Raw genomic sequence first — 19,541 nt, 5'->3', positions numbered from 1 at the left:
CAGAGCGGTTAGCAAGAACACTCACTGGTGGCAGATCCGCTTGCATGGTTTCACCTGTTACTCATCCCATCCTAGCATCACTGTGTTGGAACCCTGGCAAATCTTATGCTCCTGAGCTGGTGCTGCTATTAGTCCTTTTTGAGATGTTAGTAGGAAGGCAAACACTTTTCTATAAACTATCCCCAAAGAAGCATCCAACCCTTCTTTAATCTGGACTTGAAAGTTGTCCTCATTTAACAAACATTCTTTCATTTTCCATGGATTCTTTACATTTTTAAAATTTTGTTTGAAGGTCCACATATTTTCATGTTGTGTGGGATATCTTGGTTTGTGTTGGGATGGAAGTAAGTATTGCTTGCTATCAATTAACCTTCTTACTGATCCATCCTTTGTGTGTATGAAACATATAAATTTAAAAGCTGTTTTTGGACATTTAAAACAATTTTATATCATGATTATTTTCCTATACAATTAAATATTCTGTGATAATATCATTTTAATGTCTTATAATATCCCATCTTTTCTGGTTTGACTTGGCTTTGGTAATCTTTTCAAGGTTTCATGAAAATAAAAATGGAGGGAACAGCTATGCATAAACAACATTACTTTGGGTCTCTTATTATTTGAATCTATATCATTTTTCAATGATACATCTCCCCTAGAAAAAGATTGAAATTAAAATTAGAAGCCTAGCTTACTTAAGGAGTACAGGCACATGAGCCAAATCCAGATCTGTCCTCAGAATATTAAATTAGAATTATTTCAGCTCCTCCAGGACAGTTACTCCAAATTGCTATCATACTTAGATACATTATCTTGATCACATTTCAATGATGGTAATTTTTTTTCCTATTACTGAATTTGCTTATCTCAAGTATAGAACAGTCTGGAGGGAAACTTTTCACAATAGTCTGTTCTCTCCTGAGTAAAGAAACCATATTTTATTAGTCTAAGTATCATCAGAGACTAGAACTCATAGGCATGTACTTTGTATTTGAAGAATGAATGAAACTGGCTTCCACATCTAACACATCATGGAAATCAAAACTGTTTATTTAAACTTGGTAGTGTCAATTTCATTACATGAAATACTATTAAGCTTTTTTCCAAATGTGTTGTATTAGGGTCTACCAGAATCATAAAGATACAGTCATATGGAATTAATTTATCTAATTAAGTTATTATTAAATATTTAATTAAGTTAAGTTATTATTAGTTAAATATCTAAAGATAATTTAAAGATGATATTATTTACAGAGTTGTGGAAAGGGTTAAGGGAACAAACAAAAGATATTTAGTAAACCAAAGACTAGCTATAGCCAGAAGCCATTTCCTTCCCCAGGCCCAAAGGATAAAAGGGATAATAGGAAAATGGTGTCTCTGAATCCAAGGGTAGCTGGAACCATGAGAGGGATCACAGCAAATCCATCACCAAAGCTCAAAGTGAAGAAATATCCCTATATCTTCCCTGCCCCTGTCATCCAGTCTTCTGCTATTGAATCCTTTGCTAATTCAACCAGAAACTAAAGGAAAACAGTACCCACAGATGCAATCTATTAAGATCAACTTCCTGTGTTGCAGAATAATGAAGAGAAGCCAAAATTGATTGTAAATTAAGTAGAAAAAATCATACTTGTTATGGAAGAGATAAATCTAATATTAGTTATGAAGAATTATATTGTCATTAAAAATCTGATATAAAATTGTATGTGTGCTTGTATGCATATATGTATGCATTGTGTGCAAATATATATATACATTGAGAAGAGATTGAAAGCAGATGCAAATAAACCAGGAGGCTTACAGCACAACAGTGTTCTTGATATTTTTTCACATTTAAAAAGTACTTTTTAGAATGATTTAAATTTATATTTATTATTGTCACTATCATTATTATTAGGATGGCAATGATAATAGCTCTTTAATTTTAATGAATACCTTAAGTATTTACTTCTATGATTAGCAATCATTCTATATTTCTATTTTGACCACTTGTTTACAGAAACAGTACAAACTGATAATTTTAACTTTGTTGAAAATTTAAATTATTAACCTTCACTAACTTTCTCATGTATCTTGTTATTTTTTTCCTTAAGTTTACATTACAAGGATTATACAACAAATAATCATGAGCCACCTTAAGTTTTATGTCTTTTAAATTCATGGAATAGAGTCTATTGATTTAAAATGACTTGTTTATACCTGACAAGGAAACAACAGGAAAATTATTTTTTAGTATCATTAACATAAACTGTAGAATAGACAAGACACAATGACAATGTCATGCATAGTTTACTTATATAGTCCTCAAGTCACTTTATAAAATTAACAGGATATTTCAGAAAAGTGTATCAATCCTAACAATATATCACTTTGCGATATTGATTTGTTGATCTTAAAAAAGAAAAAAGCCAGTTATTTTACCAGCAAAATGAGTTCATTTTGGAATAGCAGAGGATTTGTAATTTGGATAAGCAAACTATGGTGAACCATAGGCAAATCCAGAGAACAAAGGAGAGGAGCTTACTTCTATAGGGAAAAGGAGGAAACTGGAGGGGGTTGTTTCACTGAGTTCTCGTTGACTGGACTGTTGCTTGAGCAAGGAGAAATTCTTCCTTCCTCCTGCTGGGGTGTGCAAAGTAAGCTTCTTCCTACTGGGTAATGCAAGGTATGCTTCTTAAGGCAAGTGGTAATATGTGAATGCTCCCTCTCTGGGCTTCCCAACTCCACTTTAAGTGAGATTGTCTTTATTTATTTTCACAGGTTCAACAAGTAGTAAATCCCAAAAGGTTTGTTATGAGTTCATAAACCATGAGGCAATAGTAAATTCTTAACTTTTTTTTCCCCTAGAAATAGTTGGGGGTATTATTATAAGAATCCATATTACAATTCAAATATCACATCCTCAAAAAGAAATCTTATTACCTCCCTTAAATATTTTTGGAAGTTAAGGGTTCTCTATCATTCCTATGTTTACTCCCTGTAAACTTGATTTTTTTTTAAAATTATACTTGTTCTACTCTAATGTAAAGAGCTATACCTTACCTTGTTTGCTCATGAACACTATCCTACAGTACAGTGCCTTCTGCATAGCAGGTACTTAATGTTTGGGATGAGTGGATAAATGAATAAATGATATAAGCTAAGCTACTGAAGTCTTGATTTAATCATAAGGTAAACTTGATCCAAGCAATTTCATGTAAAGAATTCTAAAGAGTCTAAAATGTATAGAGAAAGGCAAAGAATCTAATAACTAAGACAATTTGTTTAAACGACAAACATTCGAGGGGCGCCTGAGTGACTCAGCTGGTTAAGCGTCTGACTCTTGATTTGGGCTCAGGTCATGATTTCAGAGTCCTGAGATCAAGCCCCACATTGAACTCATGCTGGGCTGGAGCCTGCTTAATATTCTCTCTCTCCCTCTCTGACTTTAAATCTCATTTTCATTCATTATTTTGCAAATGTTTATTGAGCACTTACCTTACTAAACCACTACTAATCTAGGCACTGAGGATACAATTATTTAAAAAACAAGCAAAGGAAAAAAATAGTCCACATGACAGCAGTTATATAATATATATATATATTTATTTATTTATAATTTGTAATGACTGAAACAAAACAGAACTAAAACCACAGCTTCTGGAAGAACCATTTGTTCTTGCTGGTCTTGTACATCTTGAACTTGACCTCAGCCCCTCATCAGGCCTCGTATTTAAGAGCAGGGTTTCTGAACACATCATTGTTGCTGACAGGTTTGTCCAAGAGGATATCTACAGGGTACCCTGTGGGCAAGAGGTGATTGTAGTTACAAACTTTCACAAAACATTTGATCTTTGACCTCTTCTTGCCCATGGCAGCTGTCACTTTGCTGGGATGCTGGTCAATTCCAGACACCAGAGCATGACTGTAGGGCTGATTTGAGGTGGCAATCCTCAGTATTCTTCACAAGGACCACTTCGCCTTGGAATTAGCTTCTTGCCAGGACCAGCACCACGGTCCCAGTTCTCACGAACTTGCTCTTTTGACACCAACCACCCGAGCCTTATAATATATACTTCCATGGGAAGGCAGACAATAAACAATATGAATATTAATTTAAATAAAGCATTATATAGTGACAAGTGCTAGGGGATAAAGTAGGGAAGCTTAGAAAATATGACTATATGATATTTAATTTGAATGGTCAAGAAAGACTTTAAAAAATTACCATTTTAGTAAAATTCTCAAATGTAATTAAAAGGTCAGTCATGTCAATATCCATAGAAAGAACATTCTAGAAAGAAAAGAAGAGAGGGGATAAAGGCCTTAGGCATGTTTTTTTGTTTGTTTGTTTTCTGGTGAGTTACAGAGATAGTAAAGAGGCCAGTGTGTCTGGAGCAGAGTAAGAAAGAGGGTGGGTGCAGATTATGAGGTCAAGGATGTAATAAAGCAGATAAGAAGGATGGATGAAAGCCTAGAAAGTCTTTAGTTTTACTTTACAGTAGAGTATTTTGAGAAGAGAAACAGTATAATCTGATTTACATTTTACAAGGTTTGTGAATGTTATTTAGTATAGACTGAATGACTCTCTCAAACTCATCATCTCACTCCTCTAAATTATCACCTTATCGGATACTGATCATGTGAATACATTTTGATCATGATATCCTACAAATATCATAGAAGTAATTTTCTAAATATTATTATTCCCTGCCTTATTTTTGATTAGCATATTTCCTACTGCTGAAGTGTTCTCTAGATATAAAGAATTTATTTATTAGGAATCACTTTCTCATTGGAAGACATTGAAACTGAACTCAAACTGTCTTAAGAATAAAAGGGAGTGTGGCTTTATTGAACCATATAAATACAATTAGCTTCATGCTTAGATCCTATTTTTCATAAGAAGGTATCAGTGCTTTATCCCTTATCTTTTCTGTAGATTTGTTTGCCTCTGTTTGTTGACTTCACTCTCTAAGAGGTTCTCAATACCTGGGAAAAATGATACCTGTTTGCCACACCAAGAAACATTCCAATGGCTTAATGAATCAGCAGCTTAAAATATCTTATCTTTATCAGTGACTGTACATCAAACACATTCAGATTTTCTCTTTGGACATACTTGGTTGATATGGCCAATCCTGAGCCCAATACTATGGCCAAGAGGATAAGTTATCTACTTAATTGACATGAATTTAGCCCCACAATCTGGGAAAGTCAGATCATTGTGATTTACTGACACAAGTCTGAATCACATATCTTATTCCTGTGGCCTGTGATGGGCATGCTATTGTGACTTTCAGCCACAGGGATGAAGGGATGGCAGGTAATGAAAAATATCAGTTCTACATAAGAAGATTGGAGCAGTGATGTCAAAGAAACATATAGGAACGTTTAATAGGAGATTAAGACTATCAGTAACATAATCCAAAACGGGCAATGGTGCTGAGATTAAGGGGAATTTAGGAAACAATATAATGTTTTGTGTTATATAAAGCAATCTTGCATATGGTTGGAGTACACTTTAAATATTCCAAAGCCTAGGGGTGCCTGGGTGGCTCAGTCGTTAAGCGTCTGCCTTCCGCTCGGGTCATGATCCAGGAAGTCTGCTTCTCCCTCTCCCACTCCCCCTGCTTGCATTCCCTCTCTCACTGTGTCTCTCTCAGTCAAATAAATAAATAAAATCTTAAAAAAAAAATCTTCCAAAACCTAATTCACTCTGCCTTCTGATATTTCACTTCATGTAAGAAGTATATTTGACTTCTGGTAAATTAAAAAACTAAGTGTGTGTGTGTGTGTGTGTGTGTGTGTGTGTGTTCATGCATGCATAAACTAACATAAATTAATATGGTATGCATATAGGCAAAAGCACATTGGTAGAGATTATGGCTTTTTTTCTAATAGCACAGGATCTAGCACATAGAAGATAATTTTTCAGTGAAGCCTTATTAAATCAGCTTGTGAATAAATGTTTCATATATGACCAAGAACTGCAAAGATTGTTTCTAATGTGTTCATTCTTGTACATAATAGCTTCTAATATGCAGTAATTCTTTCTTTTTTTAAAACAAGGACTTAAATCCTAAAAGGTTATGCACTTTAAAATTCCTCTAATTCTTTTCTTCTTTATTTACTTTTAAATTTGGAATTTAAATGAAAATATCTTAAATGTTAAATTATTAATACAGGATCAAAAGCAAGATTGAAAACATGTGTATTATGGATGTTTTAATTATATTTTTTATTCTATTTCTTTTCTTTCTGTCTCCTTTACTTGTGAGAAGAGAAACTAATTCTTACTTTAACTTTTTTGAACTGCTATTCTGGGGCGCCTGGGTGGTGCACTCAGTTAAGCATCTGACTCATGGTTTGGGCTCAGGTCATGAGATCAGGGATGTGAGATTGAGTCCCATGTTGGGCTCCACGCTCAGCATGGAGTCTGCTTGGATTCTCTCTCCCTCTCGCTCTGCTTCTTCCCCCACCCCCTGCTCTCTCCCTGTCTCTCTCTCTCAAAAATAAATAAATCTTTAAAAAAGTAAAATAAAAGAAAGTGCTGTACTACTCCCGGAAACAATATTACACTATATGTTAACTAACTAGAATTTAAATAAAAATTTGAAAAAGAAAAAAAAAGTGCTGTTGTATTCAGAATGAACTAAATTTGCCCTACTTCATTAAACATAATCACATTTATTCATTTTATATGAACACCTTGTGATTATTGTTTTACCTCCCTAAATTGTTTTACATAGACACAAAACACTTCTGCTTAACTTGATGATCCTATCTCTACCAAAATATTAGGCAGCTGTGACAGGATGCAATTTGTTTTTTTCTACATACTGGTGACTAAGATGGACTGATGTTACATGAACTTCCTAATGTTCCAAATTCTGATGCACACATTTTCCACAAACTATTTCCAAACATAGGTCACTGGATATTTCTGAGCAGAAGATAATGAAATAAAATGAAAAATGAAGACTTAGAGTTTCTCTGTAGTGGGTAGTGTGAAATCACAGTAATATATTTTATATTTCTCATTGGAAGGTTCATGTGAATCAGCCCACACATTAAAATGCAAAAATTTTGGGCGCCTGTGTGGCTCAGTCGTTAAGCGTCTGCCTTCGGTCAGGTCATGATCCCAGAGTCCTGGGATCCAGCCCCACATCAGGCTCCCTGCTCAGCAGGAAGCCTGCTTCTCCCTCTCCCATTCCCCTGCTTGTGTTCCCTCTCTCGCTGTGTCTTCCTCTGTCAAAAATAAATAAAATCTTTAAAAAATAATAAAATAAAATGCAAAAATTTTATTGTCAAAGAATGCAGCAGAAATTAAATCATTAATTTCATTGGATGAACGCATGATCTTACTACCCTGAAAGATGTCTCTCTCTGGACTATATGCTATATTTTAAAAGGAGAATAAACAAAGAAAGCCCTTGTTTATAAAACTTGATTTCCCACGAAAACATTCTTTAGAAGCAAAATTATCATTTTGTTCATTATTTGTAAGGACCTGACATTGCAGCAAACATATTAGATATATTATACAATATTAGATTCAATTACGACATACATTTTTAGCATATGCCTAAATTGTGTTCCTTTGATTTTATCATTTTTTTTTATTTTACCATTTTTTAAAGTTTATTTTCAGAGTTAAAGAGTTTTAAAATATTTGGGGGCTTAGTCACTTCCTTCCCCTTGTCCAGTTGTGGACATTTCCCCCCTACATCTTTTGTGTTTCTCATTATAAATGCATCTTTCAAATATTAACAAATTGGCTTCAGAAAGGTACTAATTTGCTATCCCATCAGCAATGTAGGAGAGTGCTCACTTTACAATGTTAATTATATACCATATTATCTTTTTTACTTTTGTCAATATAATGGATGAAATGCAATATATTTCATTGTTTATTTTACCTTCTAAAACTAACGATTGAAATTGAAAATATTTGTACATTTGTGTCCAACAAAATGATGGCATGACCTTTGGGCCCCTGCCACCATATAAATTAATATGAAAATTACTCCTAAGCTACACCTGGATTAGTGTCTTGTGGTTGCCCAGTGGAAAGCAAGATCAACCCAGAATCCAGAATTCAGTTCAAATATTGAGATAGATGATGCTATCCAAGTACCAAGAGGTAGAAAACATTTATTACTCACATTATAAGGTTTTCTTGGGAAAGTAAGGCAGACTTACACTAAAGTATAAAAGTGACTGAATAGAGCAAAGAGGAGGGACACCTGGGTGGCTTGGTAGGTTAAGTGTCTGCTTTCAGCTCCGGTCATGATCCCAGGGTCCTGGGATCCAGCCCTGCATCGGGCTCCCTGCTCAGCGGGAAGTCTGCTTCTCCCTCTCCCTCTGCTGCTCCCCATGCTTGTGCTCTCTCTCTCTCTGACAAATAAATAAATAAAATATTTTTTAAAATAGAACAAAGAGGAACAAATGGCTTGGAATTTTATAGTGATTAGAGGGTAGTTTCAGGTTTAGAGTCCCCACTCATTGTCCTGGATTTTGTGTGGTTTGAACTTTCCACCAGAACCAAGGGAAGGAGTCTGTGGACTTGTAAGTGGGCTTGCTAAGGTGTGGGACAAGAGATGTACAAGCAAGTCTTGGACTTGAAATATGTCAGCAAACAACAAAACTGCAATCAGACTCTACAGTTAAAAATAAAGTGAAATAACGAGTGCTAGAAATAGAGAAGGAACTCAAAACCACAGAGGAAAGAGCATATTGACATCCTAAGAAGAGCCCAGAGTACTGTAAACCATGGAATTTGATTGATTGAGACCATTGAATGACTTTATGTCTTCACCTAAGGGAAATGTGAGTGACATTCCTCAAATTTTGAAGTGCTGTTACTCAACTTAAAAAGAAATTAGTAAATCAACCAACATACTTAACCCACACCTTTAGCTAGAGGGATACCAATGGTGTTTGTCATCTACCTGTGATTTTGAGCTTTAAAAACTTACTCCTTTGAGAGAAATTGAAGACTTATATCTGAAACATATGGATTTTATAATCAGAGTTCAAAATTTACAACCTACACTTAGTGCTGGAATATACAGCCAAAGAATTACTACAGAAACTGACTAAGGACTTGTGAAGTTTCTTGAACTCTGTAGGAAGCAAGCAAAGTGCAAGCAAAGTTTCTTGAACTCTGTAGGAAGCAAGTTGTAGAAACACACCTACAACTGAAAGACAAACTATAGAATCAATAAAATGATGGAGCTTATCTTGAAAGATTTAAAACAAGATCAAGAAACGAACCCAAAAAAGGCAGGAACAAAAGCCCAAAGAATTAACATCCATAGGACAATTTAGAATGCATAAAATACTAGCATATTTTTTCCTTTTCTTTTTTTTTCTCCAAGTTTTTATTTATATTCCAGCTAGTTATTACACAGTGCATATTAGTTTCAGGTATAGAATCTAGTGATTCATCACTTACATACAATACCCAGTGCTCATCACAAGTGCCCTCTTTAACACCCATCACCCATTTAACCCATACCCCCACCCACCGCCCCTCCAGTAACCATCAGTTTGTTTTTTACAGTTAAGAGTGTGTTTCCTGGTTTGGCTCTCTCTCTGTTTTCCCCTATGTTCATTTGTTTTGCTTCTTAAATTCCACATAAGAGTGAAGTCATATGGTATTTCTCTTTCTCTGACTGACTTATTTCACTTAGCATAATACTCTCTAGCTCCATCCATGTCACTGCTTGGGAAGATTTCATTTTTTATAGAATGTTTTGGTAAGTAGAAATGTTTAATGTTACTGGCAAATTAATCTTGGTCTCCTTAAGACTGAAGAGATGGACAGTCTCTAAAAGTCTTCGTGATCTGTGTAAGTAGAAAATCTTTAAGATTTTTAACAAAAGATCATAGGAATTTATTCCCAATTTAAGACTCAGAGTCTCTTTAATGGGGGAGAATGAGTTAATTTGAGAAATGATTCTGGTATGATTGTTGAAATTTATATTCTAAGTTCTCCTCTTGGTCTTTCCCAAATAATCATTTAACAGTGTGACTATCCATTGGGTAACATAATTATATGGGAAACAAGAGAAATCACAATTTTATGGGATTGCTGCACACTGGCTCAGAATTTGAACTAACTCCTGAAAACTCAAATGTCGTTGAGTTCCACCAGTTAGAAATTTTCAGAAATCAGTTTAATGGTGTTTTGGCTTAGATCTGTTTCTCAGTGGACACATTGGTGTTTATTTTCCTTGTGTCTATTTCTCCAGTTCTGGAATACAATTGGAACATATGTATTTAGTCCCAAGCATATCTGCACATACTTTCCCAACCCTTAAAGTGAGGATTATTATGGTATGAAAAATGAAATACAAGTCTCCCAATTGTCTCTATAGACCAAAACAAAATATTACCCCATTTCTGGAGAGATTAAAGAGGTTAGTCCTATCATAAATAATTTTTAAGGATGACAAGTCCTATCAAATTTTCAAGTCTTGTAATTTTAAACTTCACATATATTTCTAGGAGCAATTTGAATACATTTTTATGCAGTGTGGAGTATGCATCAGTGTTAACTTTTCGCATATAGGTACCCAGTTTTTCCAACAGAATATGTTGAAAATACTATTCTTTCTCTACTGAATGCCTTTGATCTTTTTTAAAAGTCAATTTATCAAAATCAAAATAAGGCTATTTCTGGTCTCTATTTTATTAGATTGATAGATTTTAAAGAACAGTTTTAGATTTACAGAAAAGTTAAGAAGGTAGTGGAGTTCACATATACTGTCTTATTCAGTTTCCTTTATTATTCATATATTGGTGTGTTGCATTTCCTTTTTTTTTAAGATTTTATTTATTTATTTGAGAGAGAGAGAGGGAAAGAGAGAGAGAGAACACGCATGCAAGCGGGGGCAGGGAGAGAGACAAAGAGATTCCATGCTTAGTGCAGAGCCTGACTCAAGGCTTGATCTCAGGACCCTGAGATCATGACCTGAGTGGAAATCAAGAGTTGAACCCTTAACAGACTGAGCCACCCAGGCGCCCTTGGTATGTTAAATTTCTTAAAATTGATGAACCAATATTGATATTGATACATTATTATTGACTCAAATCCATAGTTTATTGTAATTTTTTTGGTTTTACCTGAAGTCTTTTTCTAGTCCAAGATCCCATCCAGGATACCACATTACCTTATGTCATCATGTTTCCATAAACTCCTCTTGTTTCTCAGACTTTTCTTGTTTTTGATGACCTTTACAGTCTTGAGCAATACTGGCCTAGTATTGGGACACTTGGGAGTCTCAGTTAAGCGTCTGCTTTTGGCTCAGGTCATTATCCCAGGACAGATCCGGTCCCACATCTCATTGGGGTCTTTACTCAATGGGGAGCCTGCATCTCCCTCTGCCTGCTCTGTCTGCCGCTTCCCCTGCTTGTGCCCTCTCTCTCTCTCTGACAAATAAATAAATAAAATCTTAAAAAAAATACTGGCCAAGTATTTTGCAAGATGTGCCTATATTTTTATTTATAGGGCATTTGTTTTGTGATTAGATTGGGGTTATAGATTTTTGGGAGAAAGACCACAGAGGTGAACGGAGATTTTCAACTCATCACATCAAGGGTGCATACCATCAACATGATTTACACTGTAGATATTGATCTAGATCACCTGGCTGAAGTATTGTTTGTCAGACTTCTACAAAGTTAGGCTTTGATCACTTTTCCACACTGTACTTGTGAGAAAGAAGTCAGTATGCTAACCAAGACTTAAAGAGTGGGTGTTTATAATCCTCACTTTAAGGGCAGAGTATCTACAAAAATGATTTGGAATTCTTCTGCATCAAAGATTTGTCTCTTCTCTCCCATTAATTTATTTATTCAATTATGTATGTACATCAGTATCAACTCATGGATATTCATGTTATGTTTTGAGATGTTATACCTACTTCATTTTGGTGGTCAAATTGTCCCAGCTTTGGCCATTGAGAACTCTTTCAGTTGTCTTCTGTGTTCCTTTGTTACAGAACCATCAATGTATTTTTTGGAGATCAATGTATTTTTAAGTATCTTTATCATGGGGGTATGATCTTGTCCCATTCAACATAACCACTCATTACATTTTTAATTTTGACAACCATATTTTATTTGTTTTATAATGTCTCTTTGTTTTTTTTTCCCCATTGTTGCCTTTTTCATGACATTGTATGATTTCTTTGAGGTCCTATTTTTTTTTGGTCCTATTTTCCATCTTTAAAAAAAAAAAACATGATACTTTATCAACAATAGCCAAATTATGGAAAGAATCCAGATGTCCATTGACTGATGAGTGGAAAAAGAAATAATATATTTATATAATGGAATATTATTCAGCTATAAAAAATTAAATCTTGCCAAGCAGTGACATGGGTGGAGCTAGAGAGTATTATGCTAAGTGAAATAAGATTGGATGGAAAAAGAGAATAAAATAGAAATAGTAAAACATGCTAAGTAAAAGTAACCTTACATTTGGCATTATCTTCTTATCCCTCTATCATCCTATTTGGTTGGTTATACTCAGTATAACATACATTTAAGTATTTATGTTTTCTCTTATGAAACTGAAATTTCAAATATACTTCACATTCAAATTAGTGAAAAAAAGGCAAAATATAACTGTTAGATATACATTGTCCACTAAATATGCAACACACTTTTGTATGAATATTCTATTTTCTAAAATCTTGATATTTTGACTTTTTAATCTTTCTAAAAATACATGCTTTTGTATCTCTTGATTTAAGAACTCTTGTGATTTCAAGGAATTTACTTTCTCATTTTGTTGCTTTCATAGTTTGCTATGCAACTTAAATATATACTCAGCCCTGATTTGCTTTTTCTATTTTAACTCTTTACTGTCATTTCCTTCACATTATTAAAATTACTGTATTTATGAGAAAAAGATATACACGGTGATCTTAGTCAAAGGTAATATTACTTATCATTCATTGTATTATTAATAATTAAAATTAATCTTTGCATTATTTAGTCTATGCATATTCATTTTGGTTTTAGAATTTAAAAAAATTGAAATTTCATTATTGTAGGAATGTTATGATTTTATTATAAAATTGCAGTAATGTAACAACTTGTAGAGTACCAAAAGTGCACATCAGACTGAAACCAAATGCATTTATTAATCATTGGTTCCTTTAGTTAGCCTCCCAGCATCTCATTTTTCTGATACACAAGCTTTAAACATATAGGTGATATTTTTAAATTAATGAAAAATTCTGTAGGTTTAATTTTATGGACTGATAATCTAAAGATAGATCAATATATCTTTTTCATGGTCAAAATATTGGTCTGGCAATTTAGGTCTGAAAGCAGTTATTACATTTTGATACAAAGAGAATTCACTGGTTCAGGTTGTACCAAGGGAAAAAAGAGGGTAGAGGCAAGGAACAGTGAAAGGAAAAAAGAGAAGAAGGAAATGAGAGAGACCAGAATGAAGATATGATTTCACAGTTTACACTAATCTGTTAGAGATTTTTGACACAAACTTACCCATGGAAATATGCTATCTAGATCAAACTTAGGTGCTAATAGTTCTAGTATTACTCAACCTTCTATACCAGTGTCATGTAGCAGTAGAAGCTCAACTTTATTTGAAAACAATCTGAATATTGTACCAATAGATTATGAGGATAAGACAGTAGACTTTGGCAATTAATGTATTAGTGAATGGAACAATGGCTCCCCGTGGACACTAGACAGAAGGGACACATAGATACATAGCACATTTCAGCAATGACAATAAACCAATGGTCATCTGTTCATATAGCATAGAAAGAAGTGGATAATTTATAATCTCAAAAATAGGTTAAAATGTATATATATGTATCTAGGGAGGTATGTATATTTTTACTGATTTGTAAATATAGAAAAATAATCTAAAAATAATGTGAGGGTACCAATTTCTTCCTAACCTAAGTAGATTTATTTATAAATGTATCAATATTGGCCCCAAACAGACTGGTTCTCATGTCAGCAGCTGACTTCATTAATGTGGAACTTTTTAAGAAGTAGTGAAATGCGGGCGCCTGGGTGGCTCAGTTGGTTAAGCGACTGCCTTCAGCTCAGGTCATGATCCTGGAGTCCCTGGATCGAGTCCCGCATCGGGCTCCCTGCTCGGCGGGGAGTCTGCTTCTCCCTCTCCCACTCCCCATTTGTGTTCCCTCTCTCGCTGTGTCTTTCTCTGTCAAATAAATAAATAAAATCTTTAAAAAAAAAAAAAAGAAGTAGTGAAATGCTTGCTTGTGTTCTAAAAATAAAGTTTAAGAAGTTGCATTTTTCAACTATTTTTTTGTGCGAGTGCTGTTAACTGTGCTGAGACTTCCCTCTTCTTAATGGGGGGTAAAAAAGAAAAGACCAGTGTGTGAGGGAGAAAAATGAAATCACAAAAATTGTAGAGTATAAACTCTATCCTTTACTCTCCACAAGTTGTGCTATGCTCCAATTTGCATAAGGCGGGGAATCTACAAATCATACTTAATTATTAATTTAGCTACCTGTCTTCCTCATAATTTAAGGATCCTTGGTTAGAAGACAATATAGATATTCCCTGAGCATTTAAAAATCGAAACTATTCATACTGAAAATGGGATTAAAATGGCCAACCTAGAACATACATATTGCCTAAATTTAAGCTATTCAACAAGCTGTGTCAAGTTAGCTTTTCTAATTTTTTGTGGTTTCTCTTTCCCATTTTCCACCCCTTACTCCTCTCAGCTCACTTCTCATTCAGAATTCATAGCATGTTTATAATACAGATATCATAATGAAAATAAAGGCAAGATTCAACCAAAATGCCTTGTATTAAAAAAAAATGAACTCTTTAGTACCCAGTCTTCTCAATTATTAATAATTTCAAATCATTATAAAAAGAAAATATAAGAAGGAGAAAACAAATCCTTTATAAAATACTGTTAACATTTGCTACATCTACTTCCAGGTTTGTTTCTTTGTTTTCTGATTGTGTTCAAACAAGATATACTGAAGAAAACGCTTTGTAGGGGGTGGTTGGCTTAAATAACCACTTTTGTCTGAAAATCACCCTCTCACAGGACTGGTAAAGACCACCATATTTGTATTACTTAGTCTGCCACACTCTCTGGCCATGATTTATGATAGGATTGGTCATCTGCTGAAAATAAGGTTAGTGACTCATGTTTTGGTGATTTGAAATTATGAGTGAGGGATCCTAGGTTCTTCTGAACATTTTTTAACTTGTAGTTATTTAAATGTGGCCTGCTGTCTTTTACCATATACTCACAATAACCAAACTGTTCAAACTGCTGAAAAATGAGTAAATCAGCTATGGATAGGGGAGGGAAACTTTTAGATTAGATCCCAAGAGAAAGAAACGAAAGAGTGGCTTTCTGAACTCAAGAACGTGTTCCCATTCCTCATTTACATCTTTTGGGAGATTACAATACTTTCTTACATGTAGTTTAGTAAACTGTTCATTAGAAGTTTCATTTTCTTGCTTAGAGTGTCTCAAATTTGTTTCTTTACTTGGAACAAACAAATCTGAAATGAGATACATTTTACTTTGTAACTTGCTTTTATTCAGCTTTAAAATGTAAGTATTGTTGGTGCTAGGGAAAACTAATATCCCTGAATTGATGTGTAAACTCTATCTTTGAAAATACAAGGAAAAAAAAATTCATAGCAGGAAACCAGTCTTTGCAAATATTTTCATATACTAATACACATAATTAAGAAAATGGGTATTAATTACACATAAGCACACAAAATAATAATTTGCCAATAATAGATGTATGAACAGAAGTCTAACTGTAGACTTTATTAGAATTTCTGCTTAAGAACTTATTTCAATGTAAATGTATTCAGATCTTGGCTAAGCTAAACAAAACAAAGGATAATGTTTTAGCCTATTTATTCATAAAACAGGTTGATTTCATGTGTTTGTTTTAAGAGGTTAATCATGGCATTATCAAGGGGAAAATTTTCCAATTAGATAGCCAAGGTGATAATCCAGGAAGAGCAAGATTATTTGACCTCAAATTATATCTCACCTTCCTGAGATGTCTGCATGTACTTGAGATGGAGCCACCAGGAAGAAGCATTTTCCAACTGAGCTGGTGCATCTTGTGATGGCTAGTCAGAAAAGGATTTCAAATAGTTTCAATCTGGTAACTTAATTGTTTCTTGCCCAACACTCTTTATTCAATGTATTAAAACAATATAAACAGCTGGGGGTGGGGGAGTGACAATATGCACAAGTTGAGCCATGGAAAACTATTATACACTTTCTATAAATAAGGCTATAAATACTGCCTCCTTAAGGTGACATAAAATGTTATGACTTTCTCTGAAGAAAGTTTGTACCAATTTGCTTTCAATGAATATTTTATGAAAATGGCTATGTGCACTTCATTCTATGAAACCTGCTTGAGTGCCTCAATCTATTAGGTTTCATTATAATTCATTTTATTACAATAATGTGTTATAATGTGTTATTACTTTATCTTAGAAATTTCATTTATTACAAATGAGAATAAATGTGTTTCCATGCTTATTGCCTGAAACATACTGGAGGCCCAGTAGATATATCCTGAGTAGATGGATTGATTACTAGACCAGGACAAGACTGGATGAATGGATAATTATTTATTATTATTTTACCTCTACTTTTCAAAATCACCTGCTCAGGTACTTTTATTTCTGTACTTAGATTTTTTAATTAATTAATTTAAAAAGTATCTTAGATATAGCATGTGACTTTTAATTGCATTTATATTTATACTTTATGGAATTTTAAAATATTTTCTCATTACCTCTAATCTTTTTTTAATTATTATTACTTTGTTTTTATACTTGAAATGTCCTGCCTTCACTGAGACTGGTTATAACCTAAACTTTTTTTTTTATATTTAAATCATTAACTTACCTCAATTTACATTATTAATGAATCAAGTTACTTATGACTCTATTTGGCCACAATGAAAATAATAGTTAAATAAATGAACTTCCCATAATTCATAGATTTGAATAACCACTTTAGCTAATATGTTAATCTTTTGGAGATTCCTAGCTTATTAGGAAGAATTTCTTTATTTTTCCTATTTCCTAAATAAATTTATTTTATAAGGCAATGTGTAAAAGCTTCAGAATTCCAAAGGACAGACATCAAAACATCAAACAGGATTTTTAACCAATTTCATTTTAAAAAGAAAGTAATTTTAAAAAGTAAGTTAGACATTACTCTTCTTAATTTTTCAGGCCTATTTTGGTAAATTTTTTCTTTCTTTCAGAACCTCAAAAGTAAAGACTAATCTGTCTTAGGAGAAACAGATGGAGAAAAGCTCATCCATACACAAGCTCCCAGAACACTCTTTTTCCAGGGTGAAATGACATGGTCAATTGCCTCAATAAGCAAGATGATTGACAACAACAACATTCAACTCAAATTTCTTATTTGGGGTATGAGTTTCAGGCCTCCTTATTGCTCCAGTAAAAAATTTTATTTTTGTAAAATCTATGCATAATCTCTTAAATTGTAAAGCAAGACTGAATCATCTTCAGAATGGGCCTGTAACAGCTGGAACATTAAGGAGTCTTTTATTCTGGGCCTGTGACAAACACAAACATCATAATTCCCATGACTCCAGAGTAGCTTCCATCCACATCAAATAAACACGTTTTATTTTTATTTTTATTTAAATCTCCAGTTAACTTATGAGCTATTGAAGTAAAAATATACTTGGTGATTTGAAGCTGAAATTTTCCTATATATCCTCCACATTTTACATGTGTCTTTTCTGAAATTTTCAATTTATATAACCATTGCTCTTTTTATTGGAGTATTTTGATAATGACAATTAAGTGTCCTTATGTGGCAAAAGAAGGGTTGTCACCTTGTCAGCAACGTATTTCACAGCTGTATAACTCAAATCAGGCTGCAGTTTACAGGTGGTTACTGCATAACTGCAAATACCCATAGATTCTCTTTTTAAAAAGACTGGTTGTGTCTTTTTCTCCACTAATGACAACAAACAACCTCCTGGGGAGCTTCCCATTGTTTTTTTCTCTCAGTAACTTTGATCTTTGTCCTTTATTTCTTTCTGAGTCATTTATGCGACTGATAGTGACATATTACCTTACCCTTGCACAATCAATAATAAGGTGGTTTAACACTGGCTCTTCATGTACAAATTAACTTTCAGCAAATTTAGCCAGGATGTAAGAGATGGAAAGACCACCTAAAATACAGAATGACCTTGAATTTTTACATTTGATGTTGCAACAGAATAATCCATTACTATAAAGTAGTTGTATTTATATTTCTTTACTAGGTAAAGAAACATATTCTCAGAGTTAATACCCAAGGTGACACAACAGATAATTATCAGGTATTACACTCAAGGTTTCCCATATAGTATGATCTTGCTTTAAAATTATGGTATCATAAGGCACAATATGGTTCTGTAATATGTTTTTGCATTTTCATTTTGGTAATCTAATTCTTTTGGTTAAAGTCTCTGTAGTACTATTATTTTCCCTAGATATCTCTTTATTTTCTTCTCACTGTTTTGATATGACTGTTTTGTATTAATAAGGAACCTGAGTTCATAAATTGCTTTAAGTTCATAAGGATGTAAACTTCTTAGTAAATTGCCTAGAAGAAGGGTCTCAGCATGCGAGCAGATCGAGCAAACTTTGAGTGATACGTTCATGGTAGCAAGCACCAGCAATTACAATGAGCAACTACTATCTAAGTTGTACATTATGCTAACATACAGAATATGGCTAAATTTCTCCTGAAAGGAAGGTCCACAAGGAAATTTGTGCATGTGTTAGAACACTTGACTTAAGATACCTATAAAAGCAGAGCATGTGTGTGTGTGTTTAAATTAACATGCAGACAGAATCTAAACAGCCTTCCCTATGTTTACTGGCAGTAGTAAAGCCACAAAATGCACTAAAATAAAGAATAGGATTTCAGGCAACAATAAGTTGATGTGATGCTATAAACAGTTATTTATGACAAAAGCAATTCAGAAGAATCTTAAATCTCAAGGTGACGTCTGTATATTAACTTGTATTGCTATGGTTTAAAAAAAAGGTATGATATTCCAAGCCTGAATATATGCCATTATATAGTAGTTTAAAGAATTAAAGAACATTTATTGCACTAGAGTTTTTTGTTTGATTTTTCCAATGTTTTGTCAAAGATGCCTCTTAAGTTGACATATCCTGTAAGTAGGAAATACCTTGCTTTTTTTTTTTCCTTAATTATCTACATGGAAGTTTTTGAGGCTGGTCTAAAAAAGTTAGTGTCACTTTTAAAGCATGTACATTAAACTAATTTCTATTATTAAGATTTCAACTTTTATTTTAAGTTACAGTAAACTTTTTTTTTCCAGGTTTTATTTATTTATTTATTTATTTTATTCTTATGTTAATCCCCATACATTACATCATTAGTTTTAGATGTAGTGTTCCATGATTCATTGTTTGTGCATAACACCCAGTGCTCCATGCAGAATGTGCCCTCCTCAATACCCACC

The 19,541-nt window shown here is 33.6% G+C and overlaps 1 pseudogene; it reads right to left on the bottom strand.

The window, feature by feature from the left end:
• Window positions 1-3,627: 3,627 nt before the first annotated feature.
• Window positions 3,628-19,541, bottom strand: part of LOC102732932 (large ribosomal subunit protein eL27 pseudogene) — a 22,631-nt pseudogene continuing 6,717 nt past the window's right edge.

Source organism: Leptonychotes weddellii, chromosome 4, assembly GCF_054177405.1.
Source record: "Leptonychotes weddellii isolate Sample4059 chromosome 4, ASM5417740v2, whole genome shotgun sequence".
In the NCBI taxonomy this organism is placed as follows: domain Eukaryota; kingdom Metazoa; phylum Chordata; class Mammalia; order Carnivora; family Phocidae; genus Leptonychotes; species Leptonychotes weddellii.
The sequence above is the reverse complement of the archived record's forward strand: the minus strand, read 5'-3'. Positions and strand labels throughout refer to the sequence as shown.